Source organism: Piliocolobus tephrosceles, chromosome 10 (assembly GCF_002776525.5).
Source record: "Piliocolobus tephrosceles isolate RC106 chromosome 10, ASM277652v3, whole genome shotgun sequence".
Classification (NCBI taxonomy): domain Eukaryota; kingdom Metazoa; phylum Chordata; class Mammalia; order Primates; family Cercopithecidae; genus Piliocolobus; species Piliocolobus tephrosceles.
In genome coordinates, this window is record NC_045443.1 from 125,649,325 (window position 1) to 125,668,345 (window position 19,021).

At 40.3% G+C, this 19,021-nt stretch overlaps 2 long non-coding RNA genes across 2 annotated transcripts in view; one reads left to right on the forward strand and one right to left on the reverse strand.

Annotated features, from left to right (window-relative positions):
- The window catches only part of LOC111522981, a 37,747-nt gene extending 34,390 nt beyond the window's left edge, over positions 1-3,357 (forward strand). Inside the window, exon 4 of the long non-coding RNA XR_003309994.1 lies at positions 1,791-3,357. This is a non-coding gene — a long non-coding RNA (uncharacterized LOC111522981). The remainder of the gene's footprint in view (positions 1-1,790) is intronic.
- Positions 1-18,095, reverse strand: part of LOC111522983 — an 85,915-nt gene extending 67,820 nt beyond the window's left edge. Inside the window, exon 1 of the long non-coding RNA XR_002725396.2 lies at positions 18,034-18,095. This is a non-coding gene — a long non-coding RNA (uncharacterized LOC111522983). The remainder of the gene's footprint in view (positions 1-18,033) is intronic.
- Between the last annotated feature and the right edge of the window lie 926 nt (positions 18,096-19,021).

Sequence of the window (19,021 nt, forward strand, 5' to 3'; positions counted from 1 at the left end):
AATAAAAATCAAGCTTAACTTAAAGATAAGTCTTTTTGTTTTTTTCTATATGAGAAAATAAAGCAATTGAACATTTCTTTGCACTTTATGTTAAATTAAATTCTAACATGTATAGAAAAAAGAAAAAATGCACTCTGATGATGAAGGAACTGAGCCAAATTCACAGCTAGTGTCTTTTTTTTTTTTTGAGACAGAGTCTAGCTCTGTCGCCCAGGCTGGAGTGCAGTGGTGATATGATCTCGGCTCACTGCAACCTCTGCCTCCTGGGTTCAAGCGATTCTCTTGCCTCAGCCTCCCGAGTAGCTGGGACTACAGGCAAGTGCCACCATGCTTGGCTATTTCTTCTATTTTTAGTAGAGACAGGGTTTCACTGTGTTAGCCAGGATGGTCTCGATCTCCAGCCAGTGTCACTTTAGTGAATGAAAACAGTGAATCAAAACCCACAAAAAACCATTTTTAGCAATCAGTTGGCTTTTATTGTATTTGAAGATAATCTCAGCCATTTGCTTTGCATTGGAATTCATTTTGTTTTTATCTGTTTTGCTAACAAATCAGACATTCAGTTTCACGCACCCCAGGGGCAGGCAGCACACCTGTTTTATAAACCGGTGCCTACCCATTGCTTTGCAGAATACCAGACACGGGTGCTCCAATCTACGTAGTGTTGAGGCAGTGAAGTTTGTGTTCCAGGGACTTCAGAATTCCTGAATGTACTAGTGTTGATAAAAGGTGATGAGGTGAAGTAGAACGATCGTAAACTTAGAGGTTGGTAACATGTGTCCTAGCCCCTTGTCTGCAGTAAATCTCAGGAAAACAATATGCCCTTCTTGGGTTTCATTATCTCATCTGTAAATGAAACTGTTAGACAATGTCAGTACAGAGGACACGTGCTTTGGCTGGAATGTGAGATAATTTTAGGTGTCATCAATCTTAATGTTAAATAATATGGCCGGGTGCAGTGGTTCATGCCTGTAATCCCAGCACTTTGGTAGGCTGAGGTGGATGGATCACGAGGTCAAGAGATCCAGACCTTCCTGGCTAACATGGTGAAACCTCATCTCTACTAAAAATACAAAAATTAGAGCACGCCTGTAATCCCAGCTACTCGGGAGGCTGAGACAGAATTGCTTGAACCCGGGAGGTGGAGGTTGCAGTGAGCCGAGGTCGCGCCATTGCACTCCAGCCTGGTGACAGAGCGGGACTCCATCTCAAAAAAAAAAAAAAAAAAAAAAAAAATTTAAATAACATTATGAAGAATAATTTCCCATTAACATCTTCTTTTTTCCTTCTGGTGATACAAAAGGATCATCTTTTTTTGTAATAGCATTTTTTTACACTTTTTGAGCTCCTATTTAAAAGAGCAAATCCATGTTCAGAATTTTGGAGATATGATTATGCAGGTAGAGCTCTATGAAATTGCTCATCTTCATTATATTTATTTTTGTGGCAAGATGTAGTCATTTTTTTCACTTAGAGTTCAAGAAAAGGTTCATTTTTAAATAGATGAATTTAAACGCAACAGTGTGTCAATTTATAGATAAATATTGAGAAACAGAATAGGTAGAACTTAGAAGTGGCAACATTTGCTGGTAGTGCATAGGTCAGTGATATTCATGGGATCCTGCAGGCTGGTGTGTCAGGACCCTTGTCATCTTAAAATTGGACCTCTCTATCTATTATGTATTCACCTTTCTTTTGGAAAGTGCTGTAGTTTTCTTGGAAGTGGAAAAATAAATATACCTAAACACACACACACAAACAAAAACTGCATGGATCAATTTCTCTTGCAGGTAGACATCACCATGTGACTCAACAGCAGCCAATAAGATGGAAATAAAGGCTATGAAGTTATCGGATGGCATCTACAAGGAATACTTAGATGAGGAGGTGACTCTGGTGGCAATTGTTCTTTTGTCTTTCTCACCTTCCTTCTTGCCCTGTCTGGGATGCTGAAGGGATGGCTGGTATACAGATGCCCTCTTGTGATGTTGAGATAAACATGAGAATAAAAGTCAGCGATTACAGATGGCAGAGAAGAGAGAGAAAGATAGGATGAAGGTGGATATTGATGGAACTAAGTTTCTATTACACAAGTTCTACCACTAACCTCTGGACTTTATGATATGTGAGGGAGAAATAAACTCCTATTTTAGAAGAAAGAGATCTATGTCACCTGCAATTGAACGGAATGCCTAGTTGGCACATCCTATGTGCTCCAAACTTTCCTTAATTTCTATGTGTAAGGCATACTTAGCCTTTACCCATTATTCTGTTCACATCTATTCACTCAAATGGCCTCCCAACTCTTTAGTAAAGAGTTTACTATAGTTTACTCTATTACTAAGGCAGATTCTGGAGCAAGTCTCACAAATCATAGATTGAATATCCACTCATCACAAGAGAGATTTGAAGATACTTCTGTCCAAACACATTTTAAATTTCCAGCATCTTTGGTGGACATTCGTGGTGGTTGATAGGGTTTAAATGACTTGTGATTCAAGCTCCATATTATAATGTAACAGAGCAAAAGTTCATGTTTTCTTTTTTTTTTAATTTTAAGTTCTGGTATACATGTGTAGAGCATGCAGGTTTGTTACATAGGTATATACGTGCCATGGTGGTTTGCTGCACCTATCAAACCGTCACCTAGGTTTTAAGCCCCACATGCACTAGGTATTTGACCTAATGCTCTCCCTCATCTTGCCCCCAAACCCGAGAGGGCCTAGTGTGTGATGTTCCCCTCCCTATGTCCACGTGTTCTCATTGTTCAACTCCCACTTATGAGTGAGAACATGTGATGTTTCATATTCTGTTCCTGTGTTAGTTTGCTGAGAATGATGGCTTCCAGCTTCATCCATGTCCCTGCAAAGGACACGAACTCACTATTTTTTATGGCTGCATAGTATTCCATGAGTCTGGATTTGGTTATAGATAGAGCTGGATGTGCCTTAGCTGTATGTAATGGGTTTCGACATGTTATATCAATTTATTACTGCTTTTGTAAATGAATATATTAAGAAGAAAAATTACAAATAAACCTTTCTTTACAAACTTTTAGGATAAGCAAGTTCAGTTATTAAAAAATGGATGTTTGCAACATACAGAGTAATTCTTTTCAGGAAATTAAAAATGATTAAAAATTATAATCATTTTGATCCCATTCAGATATCATATATTTAACTGTGAGATAATTCTCAGAGTTAAATGTCAAGCTTTTAAAAATGTTAAATAAATTAAATCAAAATGTCCACTCTAAAATAAATAATTATTTCTTCTTTTTAAATTTTTCCTTATAGTTGTAAAAATAAAGTGAATGTTTTGGCTCGTTTCCTCATTAAAGTTTGACTTTTCCAGTCACCAGTGTTTTGTTCTTTCTTACAAATGTTTATGTGCCTGGAATGAGAACATTACCCTGTAGAACATTTGGTGGTGGAAATCCTTCCAATGAGGGAGCAAGCAGGATGCCAGCTTAGAATGATTATAGAGGCAACAAACTCAAATGTTAATAGGTGTGGAGGAAAGGAGTGTGAGTGGGTTTGGAGGGTTGATCATAAAGCAATAGGGAGTGGTGAGGACTGTAGCAAACAAGAGAGCTTCTGCTCTGCCTAATGTAGGACACCCGGGACACAACTTCAGAAGCTTCTTTTTTTGTGACATCTTTCAATATGTAGGGAAGAGTGAAAAAAAAATCTTGTTTTTTAAACTCTGTCATAACAGCAACATAAAATACACTTCTGTGACCTATATCCAATCTGTGTGTCTGTACGGGACTCGGTGACCTCAGTCCCTTAGGACTAGTGAATTATCAGAGATGTCAGGAAAAAATAGGCTGGGTACAAGTGGAAGTTGACTTCTGGTCTCAGAAGAATAAAAAAGACAAAGAGATGAGATCCCATCTTTCAATGTACCTTCCATCTTTGAAGTGAGTCTAATAGCTGGAATAGAGAATGAGTTAAAGCTAATAAAAGTTAGAATGTTATTAATCCAATTTTAATTGTTACCAGAAAATAATGCCATTCTTAGTTATCACCAACCTTCCAATATAAGAATATTTCTCCTAATTTTCTTCCTCTCTGCCCTTCACTAAACATAAATCCAGAACTATGAAAGTCAATTACTTCTCCCTGGCACTGCTACTCATAACCCATATTAAGTATTCAAGTCTTCTAAATTATTTTACTCTCCATACAAAGAAAATAGCATTAGTATTTATAAGTGAAGACAACTCCAAATATAAATGACAGAACTGTAACTCAACTTAACCATGAAGATACGTCTTTTTTCACCTAACAAGAAGTCAAGTAGGAATGGCTTTGGGGGAAGTTGATCCAAGGGCTAAATATTGTACCCAAGGCCCCAAGTGCTTTCCATCTCCCCAATCCTTCATTCTTGGTGATGAGTTTGTCCTCACAAGGGCTGCAGATGGCTGTAGCAATCCTAAGTGTCTCATTCAGACATAATAGCAGGCACAAGAAATGACTATTTCATCCTGTGTCTCTTTCTTAGGACTTGGGACCTTTCTCTCCCGGGTACCCACAAACAGAACTTCCTTGTCATTGGCTAAATTTGGGTCACATAACCCTTTCCACCCTCACTGGAAATGAGGATAGAATTAGCCCATCCCTCAAGTTGGAGTGAATTCAGATTCTTCTGGGGTAAATGCTGTATGTAGAAAGAGTAGATGGCTTAACCAAATCATAATTCAGGACAACAGTTGGTGGATAGGTAACCAAAGTGTGCATAGGATTATTATCACAATTTTGGGTTCTATCTTCTAGCCTCCTGTTTTCCAGTTTTTATAAGCCAACCAGATTGACTATGCCAGCTCATTCTTGTTTCTCGATTTCATTAAAAACGAGAAAACCTAGAGATTCTATTTGAAGCCAAACAACAGCAACATAAAAGAAAAGTACCGAAAAATAAGCCTTGCAAAAATCCAAAACGCTAACAACACCAAATGCTGCTGAGGAGGTGGAGAAACAGGAAGCCTCATTCACTGTTGATGGGATGCAAAATAGTACATTCACCTTGGAAGACAGTCTTGCAGTCTCAAAAAACTAAACACATGCTTACCATACAATCTAGCATTCACGATCCTTAGAATTTACCCAAAGAAATTGAAAACCTGTGTCCACACAAAAACTTACTCATGAATGCTTATAGCAGCTTTATTCATAATTAACAAAATTTGGGATGTCTTTCAATAAGTAATGGATAAGTAAACAGATATATCTGAACAATAGGATATTATTCAGCTTTACAAAGACATGAGCTATCAAGCCCTGAAAAGCTACCAAAGAACTTTAAATGCGTAGTACCAAAATAAGCCAATCACAAAAGGCTACAATCCATTTGATTCCAACTATGTAACTTTCTAGAAAAGGCAAATTAAAAAGATAAGTGGTTTCCAGGGACTGGGAAAATGTAGAGGTAAGTGTATGGAGCACAGAAGATTTTCAGAGCAGTGAAACTACTCTGTGTGGTAATATAATGGAGGGTACAAGTCATTATATACTTGTCAAAACCCCTAGCATGTACAACACCAGTGGTTACTGACGTAAGCTGTGGACTTTGGGTGATAAAGATGTATCAATGCTGGTTCATCAATTTTAGCAAATGTACCACAATCGTAAACAATTATAGGGACGTTGATAGTCCAGGAGGCGGTATCGGTGCATGGGTTGGGGCAGGAGGTATGCAGGAGCTTTCTGTCCATTCCCTCATTGGGCTCTGAATTTAAAATGGCCCTAAAAATAAAGTATTTTTAATTTTTTTTCACTCTTTTATTTTAACTTTTATTTTAAGTTAAGTGGTACATGTGCAAGTTTATCATACCGGTAAACCTGTGTCACAGGAGTTAGTTGTACAGATTATTTCATTTGGTATGCCTGTTTCACCTAGGTATGAAGCCTAGCACCCATTAGTTTTTCTTCCTGGTCCTCTCCCTCCTTCCACCCTCCACCCTCTGGTAGGACCCTGTGGCTGTTTCCCTCTATGTGTCCATGTGTTCTCATTATTTAGCTCCCATTTATAAGTGAGAACATATTGTATTTGGTTTTCAGTTTCTGTGTTAGTTTGCTAAGGATAATGGCCTCCAGATCCATCCGTGTTCCTGCAAAGGACACAATCCTGCTCCTTGTTATGACTGCATAGTACTGCATGGTATATATGTACATTTCTTTATCTAGTCTACCATCGATGGGCATCTCGGTTGATTCCATGTCTTTGCTGTTGTGAGCAGTGCTGCAATGAACATTAGCGTGTGTGTGTCTTTAAGATTAGAATAATCTATATTCTTTTGGGTATATACTCAGGAATGGGACTGCCGGTTAGAATGGTGGTTCTGTTTTTAGGTCTTTGAGGAGTTGCCACACTGTTTTCCATAATGGTTGAAGTAATTTACACTCCCACCAACAGTGTTTAAGCGTTCTTCTGTCTCTGCAATCTCACCAGCACCTGTTACTTAAAAATCATGTTCTTCAGCCATCACATTTTTAAAGGCAAAAACTGAGGCCCAGCATAACAGGATTGAATGGGTCAGAGGAGACTCCAATCTCATTCTAAGTGCCCTGAGTACATGGATGTCCACTGTAAACTGGAAGAAAACTGCTAGGAGGTTTTCTTCCTTCCACTGGGAGGAAGAGATTATAACAATGCCCTTCCACCTATGCCTGTTACTTGTATTTCTGATCCAGATAAAAGCATGTCATGAAAAATGGATTTGTGGGGAACTTGTGTTTTGAATCATCAACTGATTTTTTCCCTGGTATTTCTTCTTAGTCTTCACTCTTTTTCACATTTGTGAGGTCAACTTAGCTAGCATTCATGGCATTGGAGAAGAGATGATATGCCAAAGAAAAACCTCCTAGGTATTAAAATTCTGAATTCTGAAGTAACTCAGAACATATAATTTAAAAATTGATAAAGTTGAGGAAGGTTTTCTGTCTTCAAGACCAGGCAAGATACAGAAAAAAAAGAGGACCTGAAGGAAACTGAGACTCTGGTGGGAAGGGTTGGTTACCGCGTAACATTTGTCTCAGCCTTGACTTTGGAAGTCACTGCGGGTGGGATTTCTGAATTGGTGGAAGATAACATTCAGGTATCTAATAGCAAGGATACTTATAAAAAGTAATATAAGTAACTAAAATAAAAAAAAAAGAAATGTATCTTTTCTCTATACTTGAGCTTGTAGATTGACATTTGTACCTCTACAGGACCAAAGAAATTTAAGTTGAGTCTTCTTCTTATATCCCTGCCAAAGAAGAAAAAATGACTATAAATGTTGAAGTCCTTAAAGGGCTGACATGCTCGGATGCCTCTAAATTGGTTATCATAGAGACGAATAAGACAACAGGCAACCTTCTACACTATTTCCTTTAATTAGATTACATTAACCTTCCCATTTCACCATCGCCTGCTGATTCGCATATACTAGAAGCCTACAGTGATAAAAGCAATGTCATGATAATAAAGCAAAAGGAAAATCTTGCCATTATCTGGATGTGGGACCCTAAGCCAATTACTGTCCTCTCTGATCCTCAGTCCTGTTACCCACAAAAGGAGAGTGTGTGTGGGCTGATATAGATCAACTTTTAGTTTCTTTTGGGTTAATTGTGCAATTTTATGGTTTCAAGTGAATCATTTGGAATGTGTTCTGAGCTTGAATTTATATTTATTTATGCAACTCCATAGTAATTTTCTATAATTTCTCACAATTAATTTTATTTGACATGTGGAGAAACTTTGGTATATCCTAAACTTTAGATATTATGTTGCTATGGATCAATACCTGGATTGAAGTTCATTTTTTTAAACCTAAAACTTGAATAGAGAAGATAAAGTAGTCTCTGACAAAAATAGAGCCCTCGGCTCTTTGGGAGGCTGAGGTGGGAGAATCACTTGAACCCAGGTGTTTGAGACCAGCCTGAGCAACAAGGCAAGACCCTGTCTCTATTTTTAAAAAATGCAAAAATTAGCTGGGTGTTGTAGTGCTGTGCAACTGTAGTCCCAGCTACTTGGGAGGCTGAGGTGGGAGGATTAATGAGCCCACAAAGTCAAAGCTGTAGTCAGCCCTGATCACGCCACTGCATTCCAGCCTGGGTGACAGGGTGAGACCCTGTCTCAAAAACAACAACAACAAAAAAAAAAAAAACAGAAGAATCATCTGAATATTCACTAGATTTGTCCTGGAAATGTTGAAGAACCATGTTGGACGAGAGAAGACTACAAGAAACAAAGGCTGCAAAATACAGCAAGAGTGGACGAGAGCTGGGTCCTTTTTCAGGGGTTTTTCTAAAGGTTGGAGCCCCTTCATGCTCTTGCTGACGGCAGTCTTGACCCTTTCCTGCTGCAGGTGCTGAGTCTGCAGTTAAAATGGCCTTTTCCTTCCAAATAGAACTAACAGAACAGCAGGGAGTGTCCAGACAGGGACAAGGAGCACCTGGGTTCTGTGTGTACCTATATGAGTACAAGTAAAACAAACCACCCAGCAAAGTAGACAGGTTTAAGAGGCAAAAAGACTGAAATAACCTCTTTTCATATCAAAAGGAAATAAATAATCCTTTTTTGTATCTTAATTAACACTGTACTTTTTAATGCAGCATCTGTTTAATAGACTTTTTTAGTCTTCCCAAGAGACAAACAGGATTAAAACCATACTCTGGCACAAGGGATGTGGGTTAGAATTTGCTCCCTGAAGAATGATCTAGACAGCTCAGAGTCTAGTCATCAGCCTACTTCGGTGCTCAGTAAATTACAGTGCCTAGGCTAAATCTTGCCCGTTACCTATTTTTGTTAATTCAGTTTTTCTTGGAACACAGACACACTCGTTTACATATCATCTATGACTCTGCGATGCAGTAGCAAAGCTTAGCATTTGCATCAGAGACCACATGGCCTGCAAACCTACAATATTTACTATTAGGTCCTTTACCAAAGATGTAGGCTGACCCCTAGCTCACAAATTTATGAACATTGATGCACAGCAAATGAATGTCACATTTTTATTCCTAAATAAATTCCTACAAGGTGAGTGGATAAGTAACAATTCTGGCTGAATAGCATCATGATGGGCAAGTGTGTTTCTACTAAAACCAGTGGGCCTAGAAGTCCCACACATCTTTGTCCCTGGGAGGAAGTACTGTGTGGATAGAGCCATGCCCCACAGATGCCAGCCTGGCAGGATTTTCTTAGAGTATCAGGTAGTTGAAAAAAAAATAACTCATTCATTGCTGCTCTTTGGCAATATGTTTCTTTCAATTTGCCCACATAGCAAGAACTTCTCAAGGGACAGCCATATGACAATGTGCTTAGAAGCATCTCACTCACCTATGCAGAGTTGAAGAGTGTCCCCCAAGGATTCCCATTCTTCCTGGAACCTGAGGATGTGACTTTATTTGGAAATAGGGTCATTAGGTCATTACAGATATGATTAGTTAAAACGTGTTATATTGCAATAAGGTGAGCCCTTGGTCTAATATGTCTGGTGTCCTCTTGAGAACAAGAAGACACAGAGACAGACATGCACAGGAGGAAAATGATGTGAACGGAGACACATGGGGACAAGGCCGAGTGATGACAGAGGCAGAGATTTGAGTGATACATCCACTAGACAAGGAATGCCAAGCACTATCAACAGCACCAGAAGCTAAGAGAAAGGCATGAAACAGATTCTGCCTTAGATCATGCAGAGGGTGCACAGCCCTGCTGCTGATACCCTGATTTCAGACTTCTGATCTCCAGAACTATAAGAGAATGACCTTATGCTGTTTTAAGCCACCGTGTTGGTTGCACTTTGCTGAGATGACCCTAGGACACTTATATGAACTCCATACGACAGCTTACATCTCTGATGGGCATCAGTGCCTGTAATAATTTTCTATTGTTACTATACTAAATTATCCCAAATGTAGCAGTTAAAAATATTGCACACTTACTATCTCACAGTAGGTTAGAAGTCCAACATAGGTCCCACTGGGCTAAAATCAAGGAGCTGGCAGGGATGCAGTTTAACTTGTGGATTCCAGGACAGAATCCAATTCCTTGCCTTTTCTAGCATCTAGATGTCACCCACATTCATTGGCCTCTGGCCCTCCTCCTCCATCTTCAAAGCCAGCAACTGTAAATTAACATAAGTACTGCTTTTTTTTCGTTTTGGCTGATCAAGTGAAGCAGCGGAAGTGGAGAAGAAACATGATGAGGCCTCCTTATGTGGCCATCTCTCAAATCGGCCTTCTGCACTCAAAGTGCCCTCCATGCACAGCTGAAATGTTCTTCAGTTTAAAAACTCATCACTTTGGGTGGCTGAGGTGGGCAGATCATGAGGTCAGGAGTTCAAGATCAGCCTGGCCAACACGGTGAAACCCCGTCTCTACTAAAAATACAAAAAATTAGCCGGGCGTGGTGGTGGGCATCTGTAATTCCAGCTACCCGGGAGGCTGAGGCAGGATAATTGCTTGAACCCACTAGATAGAGGTTGCAGTGAGCGGAGATCGAGATCTCGCCATTGCACTCAAGGCTGGGTGAGAGAGCAAGACTCCATCAAGAAAAAACAAACAAACAACAACAAAAAACTCATGTGATTAGACTGCACTCCCCTCAATAAGCAGGATCATTTCCCCGTCTTAAGGTTCTGAACCTTAATCACATCTGCAGAGTTCCTTTTGACAGGTAAGACAATATATTCATTTTCTGCAGAGTTAGATCCAGGCAAGTTTGAGAGACTATTATTCTGCCTACCACATCCTCTCTATAGATTGTCTTATCCCTCATGGTGCCCGACTTCCTCCAAGAACTCCAAAGGGAAGGGATTAAACTTTTTATTTCTTCACTCCTGGATGTTTCTTGGTCCTCATGCAAATCTGCCCAGTGCGTCTCCAGAAGAATTCCAATTACATATTTCAGGGAAACCAAATAAATGCCTCCTTCCACTTCTATTAAAATATACGTATGAGAGCTGCAAGGAACTTTTCTTAAAAGCCTTTGACATCTTCCCTTTCCATCTTCTTTCTCCTACCTTTCTCATCTAGCTAACCTGAAGCAGGTGTGATGGCTACTTCCAGCCACTGTCGTGGACCAAGGGAAGGCAGAGCTCTGCCTAGTGTTAGGGAGGAGGATGTCTTGAAGGAGTCTGATCCTTGAAGTCCTTTAGGCTGTCATACCGGACCCGTGTGGCATCCATCAGGACTTTTATTATATTAGAACCAAATACAGTTTTATCTTATTTAAACCACTCTTTGTTTTAAATCTGTCTATTAATAGGAAGCCAAACTAATCCTATCTGATACAAGAAAGAGAACAGAATTCTAAGAAACCCATCTTCATTGGCCAATAATTTTCACTTAGCAAGATAGGTCACAGTAATTCCTCTTTCCTGGAGAATTCCAAATAAAGCATACATTTAGGAATAAAACTACTGTGAATGAGGATTCAGATTAGTAATGGAGTGACATTTTGTGTCAATTTTTGTCAAATGTATGTCCTAAGACATTGTTTCATTAGCTAGCTATCTAAATGAGTGAGAATATCTGCACTTACATCTGATTTATTGTGGTCCTATGGGCAGCTGTTACTTCTGGAGAATCTGCTTAGAAGACAAATTTAAAAAATTAAAACTAAAGTCTGTTCACACTTAAGAGTCTAAGGTTCCTGACATTTGCCAGTGCTGTCCTTGGCTTTGCTGCTGGGAAGTGGATGAGAAAGAAGCCACATGCAAAGGCCAGGACAGCTGTAGACTAGGATGGGACAGGAGAGTGGAGCTGGAATGAGGACAAGCAGGAGGTCACTGGGTTTTAAGGACCCAAGTCTAAGAGGTGGTAACATCACCCTATGTTTGAGACCAATTGAGGCAGAGACAGGATCACTCAGGGGTGGGGGAGATGATAGTTAAAAGAGCAAAGGGTGAGAGAAAATGATCAAACTCTTGCTCCAATGTGTGACAGTTTAGTCCACACAACCACCTCTAAGGATTAGGTGGGGTGAACCCATTTTACAAATGAGGAATCAGAGGCTGAGAGCTGAATGCATTTGTCAGTCATACAGGTAGTGAGTTGTGAGGCCAAAGTACGAATCGAGGTCGTTTTAGCAGCAGAGATTGAGTTCTCTTCACGATGTTGGTAACGAGGGACCAGGTTTGACTGAGGATATCATCTGCCTCGTTCTAGTGTTGGAGTTGGTTCTTGCGGCAGCTGTCCTCAAACTGCTCTGCACAGGAGAGCTGTCCCGGCAGTGGACTGTGTTCATGTGACCGCCAGTCATGCTCCAACTCATTACCAAGCTCAGGTTCAAGAATGTCCCTGAAAACCCATCTTCCTGAACAGGTCTGTCATTTCAAAAGTTGGAAAGTTACACACACACACACACACACACACACACACACACACACACACACACTTTCTTTATCTACTCATCTGTGGATTCAGGATCCAGGTTGTTCCCACATCTTGCCTACTGTGAATAAGGCTGCAATAACATGGGGATGCTAGCATCTCTTTGAGGTTCCAATTCAGTTCGTGGGAAGAATCTGTCCCAGACTCTGATACACAGCATTGTGCCTATAGATGACGATGCTGTATTTTACAGCTAAAATCTATTAAGAGGGTAGATCTCATTTTAAGTGTTCTTGCCACATTAAAAGAGGAAATAGTATTTTTTAAAAATCTGTATCTAAACAGTCACATTTAATCTATTTCTGGTTGTCCAAAAGCAGCTCCTTTCTGTCTTATGTTCAACCCGCGTGTCTGAGAAGGCCAAGGCACCTGTACTTCAGGTAATCCAGGTTGTTAAACTTGGTCAAGCATTTTCTTTACTTTATTTGAAAATACAGGGTGCCATTCTGTCACTTAAGCCAGAGTGCAGCAGCGGGATCATAGCTCACTGCAGCCTCAAACCCCTGGGCTCAGGCAATTCCGCCTCAGCCCCTAAATAGCTAGAATTCCAGGTAGAGCTGCAACACTCAGCTACTTTTCTTTATTTTCTTATTTTTTGTAGAGACAGCATCTCCCTATGTTGCCCAGGCTGGTCTCGAACTCTTGACCTCAAGCAATCCTCTTGCCTCAGCCTCCCAAAACATTGGCATTACAAGCAAAAGCCACCGCACCTGACCCATCAAGTGTTTTCTGTGGAATGTGAGGGTAAGACAAAAACTTCTGTACACAACTTGCATATATTAAACATGATCAATTACCAGGCCTTCTGCTAAGAATTTTCACGTCTCCTTATTTAATCTTCTCACCCTACCAGGTAGTTATTACTATAATTTTATTGATGATGGCTCAAGCCTGTAATCCCAGCACTTTGGGAGGCCGAAACGGGCGGATCACAAGGTCAGGAGATCGAGACCATCCTGGCTAATACGGTGAAACCCCGTCTCTACTAAAGAATACAAAAAACTAGCCAGGCGACCAGGCGGGCGCCTGTAGTCCCAGCTACTTGGGAGGCGGAGGCAGGAGAATGGCGTAAACCTGGGAGGTGGAGCTTGCAGTGAGCCGAGATCCAGCCACCGCACTCCAGCCTGGGCGACAGAGCCAGACTCCGTCTCAAAAAAAATAAATAAATAAATAAAATAAAGATGTTTAATGACTGACCAGAGCCACATGGTGGGGACTGGTTGGGAAAAGGGTTTTTGTGACACACACATCTATGTTTTCAATGCTCTAATATGAAGACAGAGGCATCTATTCAATGAGGGAAGAAATCCCAGGCATTATGCAAAAATGAAAGTGACATTTTCAGAGAGATAAGTCTATAAAATTTTGTTCAGTGATACCATAAAGGAGTTTTGGGAAAACTGAAAATTACAAGCCTTGCTCCATTTCCTTAAATTCAATGTTGGCTAGAAAATAGCGCAGAAGCCAACAGCAAGACGTTTCAGGTAATTGTTTCGTTAAGGGTCCTGCGGACTCAAGTGCTTGGCGGGGAAAATACTTCCCATCATGGTATAGAGATAAGGAGTATGCTAGTGAATATTTATATACCAGCTATCATGACATTTAAGTTGAATCTTGACCTGATGTATATATCATACATATACATCATAAAATTGAGATTAATGTATATCATTTATGGAGAAGGGCAAAGAGGTTTCCTGAATATGAAAAGATTTGTTTTAATAGCTGCAGGATCACTGCCTTATAATATTGAGACCATAAGTGTTTGTGAAGATGCCTTCTATTAAAAAATACATCTGATCCCTTATGAAATAATGCGTGCTCCGTGAGAAACTAGCTTAACCTTCAACACTGTGATCATTAACTGGCAGCCTGTGACCTCCCCGAGTTTGCTCTGTAACTCCAATATTGCAGAAGTTATCTGACTTCACTTACAAGACAGGAAGCCACACAACTCACTGTCGTGACTTCCCCCTGTAGCTCACAGGTAAGTCCCTTGCAAACCCAGCCCACACATTTCCAAAAAGCAATACAAGTGTGTGTTTTCTCCATGATTCTCGCTACACAGAGAAGGCAATACCATCCTGCATCTTGCAGTTCCCACCATCACTTTCTATTCACCAGGGGCTGCTAGTTGCAGGGATGCAATAATACTTGGGAGAAAACTTCAAATGTGAACCGCAGAAAAGAGTGTGCAAGAGCTCAACCTCTTTGTTGAGCTTTTTGCATAAAATGTTAAGCTGGGAATATAAAGTCAGAGAGAGTCTATAGAAAGAATTTACTGCAAGTGATTTTTTTAACCAGAGGGAAATTGAATGTTCTGTTATGGCTCCCTCACTCCATTTAAGTGTATACGGTGCACATTGTAAGATGCCACAGATAAACCACCTGCCTCCACAAGGACTTTTATTCATTGTAAAGAATGTTTGTTTCATAACTCACAGTGCCCTCTACCCAGGGGCTTCCCAGTACTTCCTCCCACCAGGTTCACGAGGAAAAGCTGGTGAAGATGGCTGTTTTGGTACATTGCATCAGGCCAAATGACTGAAGATTCAACAAAAGACCTCACAATGGTTCTTCAGAAGCCATTTTCTTTCACCCAAGCTGTTGCTGGGATGGTGAGGGTTTCATTATTTTTCTCAATATAAATCAGAAGGTTTAAAGAGCTCTTAAAAAGAACTATGTGCACTTTCTGTGCTGAAGTTGTTTCTGCATTTATACCACCTTGACCTCCAGTTCTCATTCCTGGGAAAACACGGATGTTTTCCAGAAACAGTAATTGATACTATGTACAAGGAGTTTACAGAACTATGCTATGAGCAGGTGGCACATTATTCTATTCTCAAAGATTCAATTCACTGGACGAACCCTGGTGCAAAACTCATTTTAATGAAATGCCTTTTGAAAATCATAACTGGAACAAAAACATGATCAGCATCTCCCTTCAATGACTGTCTATGACCACACTAAATCATAATTGTATTTGAAAAGCTAAAATTTAAAGAATGTTTTGTGTGAAGAAGAAAAATAAAAGTTACTGGGATGTAGATGGGCAAAGACAGCCGAATTAAAAATGCTCGTCTTTCATTAATCAATACATTTTTGCATAAGAAGTTTATCTTACTAGTTTGGACAAACATAACTCAAGTATTTTACGTAATCATGGGAACGATTGGGCTATGACAGTTTAATGTTATTTTGCAAAGCCATAATTTTGCTGGGGCTCAAATGAGCGCAATTTGCATGGTTGTTTTCTTAACTTCTTAATCATAGACCATCTCTGAGACCAGTATCCACACACTAGCGTTTCACATGCAGCTGTACTGTGTTACTGGCTTCCACCTAAGAATCCTCCTTCCTCCAATTTCCAGCACATGCTCCAAGAACAAGAACAAAGAGCCCCAGCAATGGACGATACACACAGAGTCTACCTGGACATGTGTCTCTTTCACCTTTACGCTCATCTCACCGGAGCAGACTCACGTAAGAGGATCACAAGGTATGAAGATTCTCTTATGCGAATTTCTGAGGACTGGAGACCACAATTGCATGTTTTGTGAACCAGGCTTTTTAATTATTTTTGATTTCCACAACAAATGTGATTTCAGAGACAGAAATCAAAAGAGAAATGAAGTAACCCACATGAGGTTGACAGATGCTCCAAGGAAACCAGAGAAGAAGCTCTGCTTCAACTAAAAGTCACCGGTCCAGGAGTCCCCTGCATTTATAGGACTCTAAAACCCATTGTTTTCCCATTATACCCCACTGCCTCTATTTTTACCAGTAGGAAGTAGAATCCTTTCCTTAAAGATGTGAAACGTATGTAGGGGGAAAAAAAAGTGTGAGTTTTAAGAGTTGCTTTACTGAGAATTAAGACAAAGAAAATAGTTTGTAACTGAATACATAATAGTATGAAGTACTGTGTTTGGTTGAAAATAACATCAATCTCTACATCAGTGGCAGCAATATGTGGAGGAGTTCCGTTTTCTCGTCAAATGAGGCAGTTTCTGGCTATTGATGTGGCTCAATGTCACCATCAAGAGGCCAGTATTCAACTCTCTTTAGCCTGAATCAATATCAGCATGTGATGTTTTGTCTTCATGGCCACAAAATGGCTCCTCTGTCTCCAGGCATCACAGCTATATCCCAAGAAAGAAGAAGGGTGGTATATTTAAAAATACAAAAAAAACAAAAAAAAAAAACTTTACTCAAAAGGGTTTTTGGGCTATGTTATTGTTGTTTGGCAGGGGTCAGAGAGGACAGATATCTCTTCTAAGTATTTCCACTTTGCTGTCACTGGGGATCATTGGCTCAAAGTGAATTCACATGGTGACTCAGAGTTACAAGAAAATCTGTGAAGTATTTTGTTGTTGCTTATGCTGTTTTTGGTTGTGGCTCTTCAGCCTCTATAATAGAAGAAAAGTGGAATGAAAATATGAATGATGATTCTGGTGTGCTCAATCCAAATTGTCTTCCATAAGTCTTAAATCATGAAATTAGAGATGCTTCTAGGATCTTGAGATAGTGAACTAAAATTCTTAATTTTTGTACAGATTGAATTTGATTTCAAGTAAGTTTAGACACTACCTCAAATACTGATTTTAATAAATGAGAGTGTTTTTTAAAATGTTCCTTTATCTACTCTACTTCCTACTGTCATTTTATACTTATTTATTTCACAAATGCATTGCATGATCTGGGAAGGAAAGAGTGTTGTATTATACAACTTTTCACCCACTAAAAAAATTTATCATTACCATAGTGGCTGTCCTGGAGCAGGTATTTAATAAATGTTTGAGTATCTGATTGAAAAAATAAAAATAAAAACACATGGGGTTAATACTGAATGCATATATTCATTGAAATCAGCATATGATCATTAGAAGACAGGGTTGAATAAATGTTGACAAATACCAGTCAGCTTCCCAAAGGTAATAAAGTAAGGTAAGAAAGAAAGATGCATAAGAAGAACTGCTAGTCTCAGCGAGTATTGGCCATTTCAGCACCATTTGAAAATACATGAAGAAGTTCTGCTTCTGACCAACATGGACTAAGAGGGATCCACTGTTAAAAAAATATGAAATAACAGCTGGAAAGACACTGGGCATCAGGTATAAACAGTGATCCCAGAGATATGGAAACAAGCATATGAGCCCTGTGATTGCCCCAGCTTGCTGCCCTTAGAGTGTCCCCCGTTTGCAGCATGTGAGGGGAAACTGAGGTAGAACCTGGAAAAGTCTCTGAGTTGAAGAGACAGAGCTGGTGGCTGAGGAAGCATGAGGAATCTGGAGCTGATGGGGAAGGATACGAAGTGAGGAGAGGACCCTGAAGATCTGGAAAGGGCCTCCAGGAATGTTGAGTGGATTGCTGGTCTGCACGTGTGTGGAGAACCTTCCTATATCTGAAGAAAGAACCATTCAAAAGGATGATGGGGAGCAGTGCCTGGTGTTCACTCAAGGGTGAAAACAGTACCTCTTCCAAAGACTCAGACCAGAAAACCTCATAATCCATGGGGCATTGAGTAGAGTGCTAAAGAAGGTCTTGCTTCGATAGTAGGAAAGAATTAGCTCTAGACTGAGTGTATTAGTCCGTTTTCATGCTGCTGATAAAGATATACCCAAGACTGGGCAATTTACTGGGCATTTACAGTTCCACATGGCTGGGGAAGCCTCACAATCATGGCAGAAGGCAGGAGGAGCAAGTCACATCCTATGTGGATGGCAGAAGACAAAGAGAGAGATTGGGCAGGGAAACTCCCCCTTGTAATACCGTCAGATCTCATGAGACTTACTTGCTATCATGAGAACAGCATGGGAAAGACCTGCCCCCATGATTCCATTACCTGCCATCAGGTCCCTCACACAACACATGAGAATTCAAGATGAGATTTGGGTGGGGACACAGCCAAACCATATCATTCTGCCCCTGGTCCCTCCGAAATCTCATGTCCTCACATTTCAAAACCAATCATGGCTTCCCAACAGTGCTCCAAAGTCTTAACTCATTTCAGCATTAACTCAAAAGTCCACGGTCCAAAGTTTCATCTGAGATAAAGTAACTCCCTTCTGTCTATGAGCCTGTAAAATCAAAAGCAAATTAGTTACTTCTTAGATACAATGGGGGTACAAGCATTGGATAAAGACAGCCATTCAAAATGGCCAAAACAAAGGGGCTAGAGCCCCATGCAAGTCTGAAATCCAGTGGGGCAGTCAAATATTAAAGTTCCAAAATGACCTCCTTTGACTCCATGTCTCACATCCAGGTCATGCTGATGCAAGAAGTAGGTTTCCATAGTCAGGAAGCTCTGCCCCTGTGGCTTTGCAGGGTACAGCTTCCTTCCTGGCTGCTTTCATGGGCTGGCATTGAGTGTCTGTGGCTTTTCTAGGCAAATGGTGCAGGTGCAAACTGTGGGTGAATCTACCATTCTGGGGTCTTGAGGATGGTGGCCCTCTTCTCACAATTCCATTAGGCAATGTCCCAGTAGAGCCTGTGTGTGAGAACTCTGACCCCACATTTCCCTTACGCACTGCCGTAGCAGAGTTTCTTCATGAGTGCCCCACCCCTGCAGCAAACTTCTTCCTGTACATCCAGGCATTTCCATACATCCTCTGAAATCTAGGCAGAGGTTCCCAAAT